Raw genomic sequence first — 16774 nt, 5'->3', positions numbered from 1 at the left:
AGGAACAGGATGAGTCCACATTGTCTTCAACATCAACAATCCTTTAATACAACTTAGGGTTGCCAGGTGTTCGGTTTTTGACCGGAACACCCAATGGAAAAGGGACCCTGGCAGCTCCAGTCAGCACTGCCAACCGGGCAGGTAAAAGTCCGGTCAGCAGTGCTGCAGGGCTAAGGCAGCTAGTCCCTACCTGTCCTGGTGCTGTGCTGTGCCTTGGAAGTGGCCAGCAGGTCCGGCTCCTAGGCAGGGGGGCCATGGGGCTCCGCATGCTGCCCCCGCCCCAAGCACCAGTTCCACACTCCCATTGGCCAGGAACTGTGGCTGAGAGCCTGCGGGTGAGAGCAGCACACGGAGCCTCCTGGCCCCGCCACCCCAGACCTGCTGGCTGCTTCCGGAGCGCAGCGTGGTGCTGACCAGGAGCTGCCAAGTTAAGCCCGTGCCCCAACCCAGAGCCCGCTCCTCCACCCCAAGCCCCTCATCCTCAGCCCCACCTGAGCCCACATCTCCATTCCAGAGCCTGTACCCCCTCTTGCACCTCACCCCCCCGCCTCAACCCACAGCCCCCTCCTGCACCCTGAACCCCTCATTTCAGGCCCCACACTGGAGCCTGCACCCCCATTTAGAGCCCTTACCCCCCCACACCCCTCCCCAACCCCCTGCCCCACCCCAGTGACAGTGAGTGAGGGTGGAGGAGAGTGAACCACCAAGGGAGGGAGAATGTAGTGAGCGGGGGGCTAGGGTGTTCAGTTTTGTGTGATTAGAAAGTTGGCATCCCTAACTTTAGAAAGTGGTGGTCTGCCCTAGAACTGTCTAATGGCAGCACCACACCCCAGAATACTTTTACTTTCACTTTCCACTGACTGTCAGCTTTGCTCTTGCTCGGACTACAGCAACCCATCTAGTTGGAGAGGGGAAATACATTCTAATGAATGGATTACTTGTTACTTAGATTTGCTCTTTTCTGTTTGACTAACGAATCTTCTCCAGGGTAATGGTCTCCATTTTGCACCTTTATTTCTCTTTGACTGCAACTAGCAGATAGTAGCTGACTTTCCTGACATTTTTCTCTTGTCTTTGCAAACCTGTGAGTAATGTTTTAGAACAGATTAAAAAGAAATCCAGAGTTGCAACACATAAAAATATATTTTTTGCAACTAATTTCATGGAAATGAGGTGTCTGATTCTATTAATTCATTCTGTCAAATTCAAATTTATTTTATTAGTCAAACAAGGTTATTTCAGAAAATATTATCAACTGACCGGCACACCAAGGAATAGAAAGAATTCAGTGTAAAAAGAAACTGAGGTTGGCAAATTTAAAAGGGGCCTCTAATTTTTTACCTGAACTTTTGCATCCACAATGAATTGCATGTGCATTCTTGCAAAAGCAATCTATTTTGGAATCTAGCTGTTAACATACAGATCCCTAACTGCCTGATTTGTAGTCAGAATTGTCATATATCCCACAAATCAGATTGTCAGGCATCTAAATTGATTGCACCTTCCATTAATTGCAGGCACAAAATTGTAGGTGAAAAATGTAGCGACCCCTTTTGAAAGTTTGGCTCATAGCAGTAATTTATTACAAGCCTTCCTTTTGAGAATTCTGATTGCTTTTCAAATGCACATAATGACACCAAAACCTGAAATCAGACATGCATGACCAGTTGATGATACCAGAATAGTACATCAAAGAAAGTGTCATGAGGATGACTGGTCAATAAATCTGCTTGACAATTTAATTGGTATAATTGATAAAATCCATATAACTAGTAGGGAGGAAATTAAATTACTCTATACAAATCAGGTTGGGATTTAGATTAGAATTTTCTGGGTCAACTCTGTTTCATGCAAATTATGTTATTGAAGACCCCCTCATTTTGAATGCATGTGTTACTTTTCCCAATAAAAAGTTTATTAATTCCTCTACTGTGGCATAGGCTGGTACCCTTAACCAAAGCTGCAGGTGAGTATGCATTGTCTAGTCACAATCATCAGACAGTGCATTATTTTTATTTGTTTGTGATCAGATTGCACACACTTCTTCAAGCTGCACTTCACAATAGGGCTCTAGGGTTTAGAGATGTCAAAGTACTATTAATCTATGTAATCCATGAGGCTTTATAGTACATTAATCAGGAGCAAGTATTCACAGAAAGAAATGTTGTCCTTCAGTGGCACCTATTCAGTGCTAAAATAAAGATAAAATTCAGGAAGCACTCAGTAAAATTCTGTGGCCTGTGTTATTCAGAAGGTCAGACTAGTTCAGGGGTAAGCAACCTATGGCATGTGTACCAAAAGCGGCACGTGAGCTGATTTTCAGTGGCACTCACACTGCCCGGGTCCTGGCCACTGTTCCGGGGGGGGCTCTGCATTTTAATTTAATTTTAAATGAAGCTTCTTAAACATTTTAAAAACCTTATTTACTTTACATACAACAATAGTTTAGTTATATATTATAGAGTTATAGAAAGAGACCTTCTAAAAATGTTAATGTATTACTGGCACGCGAAATCTTAAATTAGAGAGAATAAATGAAGACTTGGCACACCACTTCTGAAAGGTTGCCGACCCCTGGACTAGATGATCATAAAGGTCCTTTCTGTCCTTAAAGTCTATGACATGCAATATAATATAAGCTTAATGCAGGGAACAAACTAGTTTGCTCTTATCTGATAACTAGTAGAAAAGCTGAACAATTATTTTTGGTCCTCTAGTTTCTGCAACAGTGCGTCTGAGCATGCTCCACCCCGTGAAGGAGTGAATGCCATAAAGGGCCCTGCAGCAATCCCCTTCTGTGGCTGATTCAGGAAAGTTGGTGGACTGCAGAGGACAGGGCAGGAATCATGGCGTGTGGCCTTGAGGATGCCTGCATTTCTGTTTGTAGGAAAGTGGAAAAAGAGAGAAGATTCATCGGGGCTCTGAAATAGGGGTGGAATAAACAAAGCTTAAAAGGGACACAAATTTCATAGCATACTCTGAGAGAGACTCCATTGCAGTGACTGAAAGGAAGAGCCTTTTCATCAAACATATTATCCCCCAGTTGTGAGGTAAAGGGAATAAAAATGCTCAGTGGTCTGCATGTCCACTGCATACCAGCTGTACAGTAATATTGTAATAAACTGTTTAGCCAATCATTGTTATGCTGGTGCTGTTTAGCAGCTTGCTTCCAATATTGCATTATAAAAATTACATATTTCATGTAATCAGGTCTGTCTCTTACTTAATCATCCTCCTCCACTTATAAATCTTTAGAATGGATGGGTCTATAAATCACATGCATTTTTCATTTATCGTTTATTTTAAGCCAGGCAGTTTCTTATTTAAATTGCCATATGAATAAATCTAATAATCCTTATTCACTTACATCATCCCAAACTTTAAATCTTGTTCTGACTGAGGTCATAAGTGAAATCAGTATTAAGGGCAAAACTAGCAGCTGTAACAACTGTAATAGCTCACCAAATTATATTAACAGGCTCAAATAATATTAAAAATGAGGAAGAATTGAATTACATTATTAAAGCATGCTATGCTGAATCAGGCAAACATTGGGCCTAACCAGAGAGCCTGAATGTGTATATACTGAATTTATCACCACACTAGTGCATATGCCCTACCTTAATTGAAGAATCAACCCACTTCCCTAAACATTTCTATTTATGAACTGCATTTGTATGTAATTCTGTAAAGGCTTTAATGCAACACCTAAAGTCTGAACAAACCTGGTGTTAAAAATCATAACACTCAGAGCAAGCCCATTTTAAGGTGTGGAGGAAAATACTTGTTGGGAATTCTAAACCAATTTGCACACCCAGGGCCAGATTTTGCCACCATTGCTCACACTGGACTGATTTGGATGTCTTCACTCACCACAGGTAGCACCTTCCTCCACAAGTGGTCTGTAGTGGGCTTTGGGTGGGGGCCAGCAGGCCTTCGTGAGGCCACAGCCAAATAATCTCCCCAAACCTTGAGATGGCTCTTCCGGACAGTCTGTGGCTCCAGTGGCCAAGCCACAGTTCGTCATACCCGCTTGGAATCCTCCAGGATCTCTCAGGAGTCTGGGGGAAGAGGGAATGATAGAGGGACCCAGGCCTTCCCTCTCCACTGAGTTCTGGCCCAGGGCCCAAAGGGAGAGAGGTGAGGGGTGTCTCAGCCCTTTTAGGCTGCCACACTAGATCAACCTTCCCCTGAGCCTCTTCCTACCTCCCATGTTTCCTTTCGGTTTGGGGCCTGGCCTCCAGCCTTCTGCTTACAGCCTAGAAAGTTCAGGGCTTCAGATGCAAGGGATGGTGGGGCTGTTTCCCAGCTCATCCTCAGAGTCCAGTTGTCCCCCCTCACACCTTAGAGGGAAGGGGGATCCCAGCCAAGTCTTACTCACAATCACAGTACATCCCCTATAGATTGCTCTGCCTCAGTGGCTGCAGCCTGTTTGCTTACTTGCAGCCACTCTGTCCTCCATGCTCCCCCTGCTAGACTACCAGAGCTCCCTTTTAAGCAGGCCCTCCATAGGGAGCATGCCCAGCTCAGAGAGAGGGCCTTTTTGGCCCTATACTGTTCCCCCACTTCTTTTTTCCATAGTGTGGGGTCTGTAAGCCCCATCACACACCCATCCCCTCAGGCTGAGTGCTGCAGGGTTGATCTGTATGGATAGGTCTCCTCTGTCCTGCAAAAAGAAGTCCACGTTCTTGTGATCACATGCCACTCAGTGCAGTACCTCAAACTTGTTCAGGTACAGTGAGAGGTACCAGCGCATAATCCCCTGAGCCGCCTCCTACCTTCCCTGTTTCCCTTCAGTTTGGAGCATGGTCCAGCCTTCTGCTTACTGTCTCAGTAATTCAGGGCTTCAGCTGAAGGGAATGGTGGGAATGTTTCTTAGTTCACCCTCCAAGTCCAGTTGTCCCCCACTTAGTCAGGGGGAGGGGGATCCCAGCCTAGTCTTACTCACAGTCCCAGTCCTTCCCCTGTAAATTGCTCTGCCTCAGTGGCTACAGTCTGTCTGCTTTCTTGAAGCCAGTCTCTCCTCCATACTCCCCCATGCTGGACTGCCAGAGCTCCCTTTTAAGCAGGTCCTCCAAAGAGAGCATGCCTGGCAGCTGCTGAAGATTGGAGCCTTCTTGGCCCAATACTGTTAAATCACTCCTTTTATCTGAGCCTGGGGTCTGTAAACCCCATCACATGTTCCCATTAAAACCTGTAAATAGTCTCTCTGGCAGAACTGGCCCCCTAACGTGGCAAGTCCCATTGAAATGCAAAATATAATGATTATTGAAAAGTGTAAAAAGGATAACTTAAGTGATCAAGAGCTATCTTATGAGCAACAGGTTATTTATCTAAAATATTCAGATATAAAAAGAATGGCAAGAGAGCTCTTTGCTAGAAAAAAAATTACACGTTTGCTTTAGAGCAGCCCCCTTTGGCCTGGAGCAGTGAACTGCAGCCAGAGGGAGCTGCGATTGGCCGAACCTGTGGACGCGGCATGTAAACAAACCAGCCCGCCCACCAGGGGGCTTACCCTGGCGGGCCGCGGGCCAAAGGTTGCTGATCCCTGCTTTAGAGACTTTAAGAAAGTCTTTATTGACCCAAACTCTCATCATTTCATGTCTCACTTACTGCAACATCCTTTTCGCTGGACTTGACAAATGCAGTCTTGTCCCACTCCTATCCCTTCAGAATGCTCTGCCAAGGTCATTTTCCTAGCCTGTTGTTTTGACCATGTCAGTCCTTTCTTGCATCTAGGGTGACCATATGTCCCAATCAGGGGCGGCTCTAGCAATTTCGCCGCCCCAAACACGGCAGCACGCCACGGGGGGTGCTCTGCCGGTCGCCGGTCCTGCGGCTCCGGTGGACCTCCCGCAGGCACGCCTGCGAATGCTCCACCGAAGCTGCGGGACCAGCGGACCCTCCGCAGGCACACCTGCAGGAGATCCACCGGAGCCGCCTGCCGCCCTCCCGGCGACCGGCAGAGCGCCCCCCGCGGCATGCTGCCCCAAGCACGTGCTTGGCGTGCTGGGGCCTGGAGCCGCCCCTGGTCCCAATAAAATTGGAACTGTCTCGATATTTAACCCTTTGTCCCACGTCCCGATTAATGTATGATCGGGAGGCCATTTGTCCCGATATTCAGGTAAGGAGGTGAGCGGGAGGGAGGCGCTGACTCCATGGGTGCTCCAGGGTTGGAGCACCCACAGGGAAAAATTGCAACCAAGCTACCCTGTCCTTGCCTCCTCCCCTCAGCATGCTGCATCCCCCGCTCCTTCTCCCCAGGGGGGAACCTGGGAGGAGCGGGGGTGGACTGTGGGCAGGGCTGATGTCACCCCAATATTTTAGTGTGGTGATCTGGTCACCCTGTTTGCATTCCTTCACGGACTCCCCCTTTATTACATCAAGTATAATCTGCTTGTCTTTACTTCCAAGGTTCTTCACGGTCGATCCTCACCTTCATTTGCTATTGACCCATTGACACTGACCTCTGTTTGGCCCATGAAATCAGCGTCCATTGCCTACTTGTTAAATTTTCAAACAAACACCTTTTTGCATTCTCCCATACTGCCCCCCATGCATGGCAGTTACTCCCTAAAAACATCAACTAATTTACCCATTAGTCACCTTCAAATCCCTCCTCAAAACTTTCCATTGACATGATGCCTACAAAAAACTTGACAATGGTTAGGCTGCTGTAGTGTCGAGATCACTGCCTCTCATCATGCTGACCAATATTATTGCATAGTTTTCTTTTCTCCCTGGTCTGTCTGTACCCATCCGTTGTCTCTAGTCTTATACTTAGATTGTAAACTCTTTGGGGAAGGATTGATCTTTTTGTTCCGTGTTGGTACGCTGCCTACCACAATGGGGTCCTGGTCTCTGACTGGGGCTCCTAGGCACTATAATAAAACGAACAACAATCAATGACTGATTGCATGTATCCTGAAAATAGCTGGCAAGTTCTTAGAGAAGAGCTGTGTTAATAGTCAATTTTCTGGTTCAGTGGCTGAATTAAAAAAAAAAAAAGATTCAGGTTGACTCCAAATTACTTTTTTTTTTTTTTCAGAATATTTCAGCAAAATGAAAAAGTCAAAGAAAATTTATTTTGGTCTAAAAACAATGTTTCATTTGACCCAAAACAAAATATTTTGTTTCATTTAAGGTGTTTTTTGTTTTTTTTAACCTTTAAAAAATAAAAGTGAAGCACAATTTGAAATGAAAAGTCATATGAGCTGAAAACGAAACATTTCATTTCAACAATGTCAAAATGAAATGCTTTCTATGTTCTGAATTTTTTTTCAGCTGAAAGAATTGAGTGGATTCTACAGGAATGAGCAAAATGTTTCAGTTTACCCAAGTGTGCATTTTTCAGTGAAAAAAATGTTTGTTCAAAAAATTCTGCCCAGTTCTAGCCTGGACACTACATCTGTAATATGTGGATGAAATTTTGTTGAAGTAGATTCTCCCCAAAAAGACACTCTAGATCCCTGACAAAATGAGTCGTGTCCATTTTAATTCACTTACTTTCTGCTATTTTAAATGTACACTCTTTCAAGATGGGCATTCACCTATTAATAATTAAGGATGTATTATTCAGAATTAGTACGGTATTATTATTTATTATTAACAACATTTGTGTTGGAATAGCATCTTCAGGCCTCAACCACATTTGGACCCATTATGCTAGGCACTGTACAAACATATAATAAATGACAGTCCTTTCCCCAAACGTACAGTCTAAGAGACAAAACATAACAGAAGACACAAGAAGTGGAGGTGGGAGAGATGAGGTGACAAATAATTGGATGTACTCAAGTCTCAGCTGTCCAGTAGTAATGACCACTGCTCTTCACCTGCCTAGCCATTATCAGGTTGTACTCCATTCCATGCATCCCAGAAGTGAGTTTTGAGGAAAGACTTGAAGGAAGACAGGATGGTGACTTACAGATTTTGACTGAGAGCTTTTCCAACGTGTGAACATGAAGGGCAGCTTGGGAGACAGCACAGAAGTTTTTGTTGCAGAAATGGAGAATTGGGTGATTCCATAGCCCAAAATACAGTAGACTCCCAGCCATCTGAACCGTGACTATCCTAACCTTCATTTCTAATGAACTGTGAGCAGGTCTCCCTGATTTGCTCACCCCAACTCCTCCAATTTGCATTAAATTTTTGGTGCCTTCCAAGCAGTTTGTACACTCAACATTCTACGATGGGATAAATAACACTTGCAAACATTTTGGAGTCCAAACTAGTGTGCATCTGAAATAAGGACACTATGAGAGAAACACATTTCTAAAGATTGTTTCTAAAGATGGCTGTAACCCCTTCTGTTTCAATGGGATTGTATCAGCGTAATAGAGCACAATTTGGTCTCTTGTGTTTAGCAAACTGAATGTTGTCAACCTACGTCCTGTGGGTCAGGAGGAAAGAACTAAAACTACAGCAGCAGTGGGAGCATCTGAGTCACATCAGATAGGCTAGTTAATGATAATCGGTTGATCAGAGTTTTTGGACTTTACTGATCTGAGATGGATTTGAAGCTACAATTTAGATGTGAGGCTCTATATTCCTTTGTTGTGTATCTATCTAGTTAGTATCACTGTTCCACTTTTTGTCTGTTACAGTCACTTGTTGAGCCTTGTTTTAGTACCTCTACACTACCCGCCGGATCGGCGGGTAGCGATCGATCTATCGGGGAGTGTAGACGTGTGTAGTGTAGACGCGATATCACGTGTAGTGTAGCTGCGATAAATCGATCCTCGATCACTCTCCTGTCAACTGCTGAACTCCTGCTTGGCGAGAGGCGGAAGCAAAGTCGATGGGGGAGCCGCGGCAATCGACCCCGTGCCGTGAGGATGCAAGGTAAGTTGAACTAAGATGTGTCGACTTCAGCTACACTATTCTCGTTGCTGAAGTTGCGTATTTTAGGTCGATTTCCCCCCCAGTGTAGACCAGGCCTTGTTGTAAACTGGGTCAGTGACTGCACTTAACACTGCAGGTCCCCCAGTCTTGACTATTACACAGATACCATGGTGGTGGGTGCTAAGTATCTTCAGACTTCCAAGAACTTTGAACATATAGTTCCCCAATTCAGTGCAGTTTGTAAGAGTCAAATCAAAACGAGTCAGCTTATGTTGCATTTATGCATCTTTTTCTCAGATTAATGACTCTGGCACGATTTTACTAATTTACATTAATGACAACCTATTACAAATTACTGAATTTTTTGAATTAGCCAGAAATGAACAAACAGGATTTAAAAAAAGAAAACCCCCCCCCCAAGGATAATACATCACAAAACATTATTTGTTCATTTATTTTGCCAACTGTACTTTGGATTTAATTATTCATAAAACTTCATAGTACAGTGTGGTTGCAAATGTAAAGTATGTAGCCTTTGCACAGTGGTATAGGGAATTTCTGTAATACTGCAGTAGTTCTAATTACTTTCTGACAATGACTGTCAAAATTTTAGTGGTGACCACTATATACTGGTAAATATGGTACCACATAATATATTCTGTAAAATAATTAAATTTTAGTGATGAGACTTTAGAATAGTGTCTGCTATTAAATCTTTCTAGAGAGAGAGGGAGGGACCGCCATATTTTTGTACAGGTTACAAAATATGCAGTTCATTGGAGTATGGATTAATGAGGTTCTGCTCTGTTTTATTAGTTGTATAAGAGCATAACATTCCACAACAGGTGGGAAAATATGCATAAGAATAGCAACATTTCTGTTATGTAAATGAAGATGTTCTGATAACCCTACACTATAGCAAAGCACCAAGCTCTGCGTTCATTTTGGCCAGATTGTTAGAACTACAATCTGTCAAATGTTAAGAAAACTTTTCCTGCACAACATAAAACAAGGACATGAAGACACTTTGCATGAAGTCACTGTGGGGAGACCCTGGGCCCTTCTGGAGAGCATGAAGTACTTCTTATATCTCCCATTTATCACACAAGCATGCTAGCAGTATAGCCAAATGAGATATGGGTATAAATACCTTGCTAATCTACACTGGATGGGATGGTGCTTGTTTTGTAAGCAGGTCATGTTGACCCTGAGAAAAATCTTACTTGCTTTTGTGTTTTCATTATTTCTTCTCTGACACTGGCATTCTCTAGGCCTTTGAAAATGCTAACACAGAGAGAAAATAAATAACCAACATGTTATTTAGTGCCTTTCATCCCAACAGATCTGGAGGTGATTTACCAACAGTGGGCCTGGTGTTCAAGGGAGGGAATGGAGCGCAAGAAATCTTCCCCATCCCCATTATGCCATCTGTGTATTTGCCTGATCACCATACTGGGACGTTATGACTGCTACTTGGTATAGGGCAGACCCACTTTCTATAGGGCAATTTTTCAAACAGTCAGTTAAAAAAAATTGGCCTCTGTAGCAAGGTGTTCTGACCCTTTGAAGATTAGGAGAACTCTCCTGGACCAGTACCACCCAGTTACAGGAATAATACCTCTAAAATAGAGGATGTGGTCTCCAGCGAGAGGAAGTGATGTTGGGAAGGCAATCTGGGAAGCCCCGTGTTCCTAACTACTTTAAGGCCCTGAAACTGGAACTGCAGGAGCAGGATGGCTGAACTTCCCTTTCCCCTCAGTAGGGCCCTACCAAATTCAGGGTCCATTTTGGTCAATTTCATGGTCATAGGATTTTAAAAATTGTTAATTTCACAATTTCAGCTATTTAAATCTGAAATGTCACAGGTTTTGCAATTATAGGGGTCCTGATCCAAAAAGGAGTTATGGGGGGTCACAAGGTTATTGTAGGGGGGAGGTTGCAGTACTGCTACCCTTACTTCTGCGCTGGTGCTGGCAGAGGCCCTGCTTTCAGAGCTGGGCAGCTGGAGAGTGGTGGCTGCTGCCTGGGAGCCCAGCTCTGAAGGCAGAGCCACAGCCAGCGGCAGTGCAGAAGTAAAGATGGCCTGGTATGGTATTGCCACCCTGACTACTGTGCTGCTGCCTGCAGAACTGGGCCATCAGTCAGCAGCCACCACTCTCTGGCCACCCAGCTCTGAAGGCAGCAGCACAGAAGTAAGGCGTGGTGTGGTATTGCCACCCTTCGGTGTTGCTGCTGGCTGGGTGCTGCCTGTAGACCTGGGCACCTGGCCAACAGCTGCCACTCTCCGGCTGCCCAGCTCTGAAGGCAGCACAGAAGTAAGGGTGGCAATACTGCGACCCCCCTAAAACAATCTTGCAGTCCCCCTGCAACTCCCTTTGGGCCAGGACCCCCAATTTGAGAAACACTGGTCTCCCCCATGAAATCTGTGTAGTATAGAATAAATGCACACAAAAGCCCAAATTTCACAGAGGGAGACCAGATTTCACGGTCCGTGACATGTTTTTCATGGCCTACCCCTTAGCAGTGAGGAAGAAAATTAGCTCAGAGGCTACTGGGAATTGCAGTTCCCAGGGTAGCTGGGCCGGTAGCATGGGATTCTGGCAAGATCTGCCAGAAAATTGGGGTGGATGTATATGGAGCCTTCCCAAAAGATTGGGGAGAGACTTGGAAGGAGCCAGTTGTGTTAAGGGGTGTCACCAGAGTTTGAGGAAACAGCTCACTTTTTTTTTTGGTATTTACTTTGAGGCAAACCCTTTTGGCAAGGGACTGAGCCAATCGGATTGCTTCTTGCTACACAAAAGCTCTTTGCTGGCTGATCCATGAAGAAGTGTTTTTCTTCACCTCAAAGAACAGTATATGGCCAACACTGTCAGTGTGGTTGAGATAAAAACCTAGCTTTTTTTTCTCCATCTTCCAAAATTCCAAGGGTCTAGCCCTTTCTGTCTGTTTGACCTGCCACACAGCCTCTTGCTCCTGTTACTTGTAATCCCAGAATTCTTAAATGATTACGGTTTGGTGGGTTATCCTTTATGGAAAAGCCCTGTAGACTGTAATAAAGAATGAAGCTTCCTATAGAATGTTTAAACTGGACTATGTTTATATGTTATAGCATAGAGACAATTCTGTATTATGTATGGCCCCTTTTAAAGTCAAGCATATAGAATTCTGTAATTTCTCCAGAACCCTATTATCTTCCATCCTATTGAATCCTATAGGACTTTTCCATACAGTTTTCAAGACTCTCCCTCTTTTTTTTTGAAGCGGATTCTTTTAACTTCGTTATAAGATATTTGCCTTAGGCGCTGTAGATTTTTACTATTTTTTTCATTTATTTTTCTCTCCATGGAACTTTGTGTTCCACTTCATCCAGTCATGTTCCAATCCCCTGCCTGCCTTTTACTATGTAACTGAACTTTGTATAGAAGAGTCAGAGTCACTAGTGTGGACTCCAGCACCTGAGTGAAGTCCCATCCAAGTCAGCAGGACAGTAAGGGTACAGCTATACTGCACACAACTTTCGGTGGCGTGTATATGTGTAGCTACACACCGCAGTGGAAAGCTCACTGTATCCATCCACCCTGTGGTGTGTAGCTACACATGTCAGTGAAAAGCTCTGGCAGAGGCGAGGCAGTGGGGGAAAGGCTTCAACAGCTCCCCGTTGCTGGAGCCTTTCACTGTGGCAAGGAAAGGCTCTGACAGTGGGGAAGCAGAGGCTGAGCCTTTCCCCGCTGCCTCCCCCTGCCAAAGCCTTTGTCCACTCTTGGAGCTTTTCTCCACTGCCAGGGCCTTTCCCTGCGCCAGGGAAGAGCTCCAGCAACGGGGAGCTACTAAAGCCTTTTCCTGTTGCCTGAGTCTTTTTCAGGGAAAGACTCCAGCAGCGGGGAGGCAGCAGGGCACTGCACTGCTATAAATAGCAATATGGAAGGGAAAGCCTGGCTTGGGCAAGTAGAAAGCCATGTAGGGTATGTATTCAACTACATCCCCACACCCTTCAGGTGTGGCTTTACTCTGCTCACCTGAGTTGTACTTTCCCATCTACACGGCTCTTTATACCCATGCTAGAGGGGTATGTACACTACATGCCACCAAAAGAAGTATGCAGTGTAGTGAATCCCAGTGCAGAATTAGGTCCTAAGTTTGTTTACGGAGCTTCTGAACTGGCTGAATTTTAACCTCCGTTGGATCTGATTTTTTTAAAATGTCTTCTGATATTGTTACCTCTGATGTATCATGATGGAATCTACTTTCGATAGAATTTCATTTGTCCATAGAGTCTTTATGGTAACTTGAGCTCTGGTAATCCATTCTGAGTTATGCGAGCATGATTAAAAGAAAAGTCTCCCCTTAAAAATAAGACACATTTTGCATTCATCTATCTCAAAAAACACATTTATTTTTGCTGTCCAAAGTTGACATGAATTTAATATTCAATGAGAACAAGTATCTTTGACAAAAAGCATTTGAATTTTACTGATGGCCAAACTGAGCTACAGGGAGGTTAAGTGATATGCCCAGTATCTCACAGTAGGTCAGTGAGAAAATCAGGAGCAGAGTTCAGACACATTTGTGTGTTTTAACCACTAAACAACATTGCCTCTTGCAGTGTTACACAGTCTGCTACCACAATTGGCCTTTCTTCTTCACAATATTCCTTCCTTCCTCCTTTTGTGTGTTGTGCCTTCCCTCTAGCTACATAGGCTTATCTCCCTTACTATGCTTGCTCCTAGTTAAAATGTTGAGTCTCAAGGAACACCGGCTTATTGTTCTGTATCCCCTATTTTAAAGACTAACTTTCTTTTGTACATAACAAGTCTCTAGTTGGTTATGTAGGCCGACATTTTCAAGTGTCCACTAGTTTTGTGAGTCCAACTTGAGCCATCTTGAGCCTAATGAGCACCCAAAATCTGAGGCCCCTCAAATTTGAAGCCATGTTGAAAATGTTGGCCATACAACATTTTTGAGGTGGATAATACTTCTCCATGGATCAGCCAGAAGGGGGCTCTTGTGTAGCGAGAAGCTATTTACCTGCCCTCCTCTGGACCCAATTTTGTCACTTTCACAGCACCAGTCAATTCCTTTGATACTGGTGAAAAAAGCTCCCAAATCTTTACTCATTCCCTCCCTGTCGTTTCATTCATAAAGTATAACGCTGGAACTTTACTATGCCCTGTGGACTGCTCTGTCCACATGACTGAGTTGTTTCCAGCCTAACTCCCTATGTGCCCTGTTCCACTGGTGTGCCGTCAATAATAGTCCCTCCAGGGAATATTGGCCCTGTGACTCTAGTTCCACTGATCATGATATATCTTCCCGATCTTACAAATATATTAATATAAGCATTAAAAACAAATACATTGATGCCCAAACCCCTACCTTGTATCCCTTTGGACAGAGGTTGCTATCGTGTAGCCGAGTTAGTCTTGTCTTTACCACAGACTCAGCTGCTTACATAGTCTTTGAGATGGTGTGATTGCCTGTTGAAGAGACCGAAGTAGGAGTGACCTATCTCTTTCTCCCTGTCACCTTTTTCCAGTCTAGCAAAGTCCCTCTGTGGAGTTTCCTCCCTCCCTGTGGGGTTGGCCTCTGGATGGTTTTCTGTCTCTCCGTTCTCTGGTGGTCTCTGTAGGCTCTCTCTGAGAATCATGTCTACTAGCTTGTAAGTGCCTTCTGCTCCTTTAGCTCACTTGTATCTCTTGTGTAGTCACCTTGGGTGCCACTACACCCCGCATGACTCCTTTAGTCCACTCCTGGTATTTCTAATGGCTGGTTCCTCACAGGAGTGCTTGTCTCCAGGGTCGGTAGGCTGACCTGTTGTACTCTAGTGCCTGCTTTCTCTGATTGCTTGCCATCTCTGTCCTTCTGGCTGCAAAAGGTCTCCCATCACAGCTGTCAGGGTTTTGGTCCTTTGTCCCATGAGTGCCTGTGCTGCACAGTTTTGGTATCCCTGTTACGAGGTATTCCTGTGTGGCAAAATGCTAACAAGAGGTCTGAACCAGCAGAAACAGCTTTGTGCAACAGCCTCTTAACTGTTTTCACAACTGATTCCAATTTACCATTACTCTGTGGGTATGCCAGGGAGGAGGTGTGGTGATAAGACTCCTGTTTGCATGCAAATTCCTTGAATTCTTCCAAGGCAAAAAGCAGAACCCTGGGCACAGGGCTGGCAGCCGGGACTGGCATGCAGGGCTGGGAGCGGAGCCTCAGGTGCGGGGCCGGCAGCCGGGACCCCATGTGCGGGGTCAGGAGGAGCAGAGCCTGGCTGCAGGGCCGTCAGCCTAAGCCCCACTCAAAACCTGGGGGTGCTGCGGTATGCCCTGCACCTGTAGTTCCTGTGCTATGCTCCATGATCCTGTGCTATGCACCCATGTAAGGTTTCCAGCTCCCAGACATCATCTCTCTTGGGTAGACACTGGGTCTCTCTTCCTCCTGACCAGGGTTTTAAGGCTGCACAACTCCCTGCCCTACACTGTGATATCTGTGAGCAAAAGGCCAGTGCCTGTGCATTGCTTTCTCTCTGGGAGTTATTGCCAACCATTACAAGTTACCACACGCTGCCACCATGTTTCATTCACAAAGTGTGAAGCTGAATGCAGGTTAAAGTTGAACAAATGGATCTTTATTAAACCCTGTGGATGGGGTTGCCAACTTTCTAATCGCACAAAACTGAACACCCTTGCCCCACCCCTGCCCTGTCCCTTCCTCAAGGCCCTGCCTCTGCTCCACCTCTTCTCCAAGGCCCCACCCCCACTCAATCCATCCCCCCTCCCTTCATTGCTTGCTCTCCCCCACCCTCGCTCACTTTCACTGGGCTGGTGCGGGAGAGGCAGGGGATGAAGGGTTTGGGGTGTACTGTAGGAGGGGACTCAGGCCTGGGGGAGAGGGTTGGGCTACAGAGGGGGTGTTGGGGTACGGTTCCCAGCCAATGGGAGCTGCGGAGGCAGCACTCGGGGCAGGGCAGGGTGTGGAGCTTCCCCTTTTGCCCCTGCGCCTTGGGGCTGCAAGGACATGCCGGTCACTTCCGTGAGCCACGCAGAGCCAGGGCAGGCAGGGAGCCGGCTTAAGCCCTGCTGCACAGCCGACCGGACTTTTAATGGCCCAGTCAGCGGTGCTGACGAGAGCTGCCGGGGTCCCTTTTTGACTGGGCACTCCGGTCGAAAAGCGGACGCCTGGCAACCCTGCCTGGCCCTGTGGACTGCCCTGTCCAAGCTACTGAGCTACTTCCAGCCTAGCTCCCTGTTCCACTGCTGTCCCCCCAGGAAACATTGGCCCTCTGATTTTGATTTCACTGATGATGATACACCTGTATTAGGAATTTATAAAATTGAAATAAATCATCTCTGGTTTAACTCCACTGATGGCAGCTGAATCACATCACAAAATATTTTAGCCAATTAAGTTTTAATTTACCCCAGGGTATGTTTGTGTGTGGGCGGTGATTGGTGGGTCAGTCAAGTTTTTTATAATACAGTCATTCAAATGCAGCAAAAGTAGTGAAGTGACACACTGTAACAAATAAAATCTTTTAAACCAGCGGATGTGTCTCAGTGTCAGTAGTAAACTTTCTGTAAGATGTGCTATGCTGCTACATGAATAAAAACAAATGATCTAGGTTAGTGAACAAATACAATCAGTTACAGTATCAGCAGGATGCCTTGGTTTAAAGATGAAAGACTTCTGTTATCCTCACTTGTTTTACAACCAACCACAAACCTTGAAAAAATACCTTAATGTTGTGGCAGAAAAAGGCGGCCTTGGCGGATGGGTTTGCAGAACAATGATCTATGAACACAACCATTTCTATGGACTCTTTTGGCCTCACTCATGTTTGTCTCCGTTGAAAAACTGGGAAAGCCCCTATAGAAGAGGTGGTGAATGCTTTTGAATTGACTTATTTTTTCTTACTCACTCCCTTCAAAGTCGTATCTGGCAA

The 16774-nt window shown here is 45.3% G+C and overlaps 1 long non-coding RNA gene across 4 annotated transcripts in view; it reads left to right on the top strand.

The window, feature by feature from the left end:
- The window catches only part of LOC120396420, a 30711-nt gene extending 27505 nt beyond the window's left edge, over window positions 1-3206 (top strand). For all 4 annotated transcript variants that reach the window (XR_005593121.1, XR_005593122.1, XR_005593119.1 and 1 more), the window contains one exon: window positions 2718-3206. This is a non-coding gene — a long non-coding RNA (uncharacterized LOC120396420). The remainder of the gene's footprint in view (window positions 1-2717) is intronic.
- The last annotated feature ends 13568 nt before the right edge of the window (window positions 3207-16774 follow it).

The sequence above is a fragment of the Mauremys reevesii genome, linkage group 2, assembly GCF_016161935.1.
Source record: "Mauremys reevesii isolate NIE-2019 linkage group 2, ASM1616193v1, whole genome shotgun sequence".
NCBI lineage: Eukaryota > Metazoa > Chordata > Testudines > Geoemydidae > Mauremys > Mauremys reevesii.
This window is presented reverse-complemented; position numbering and strand designations above follow the sequence as displayed.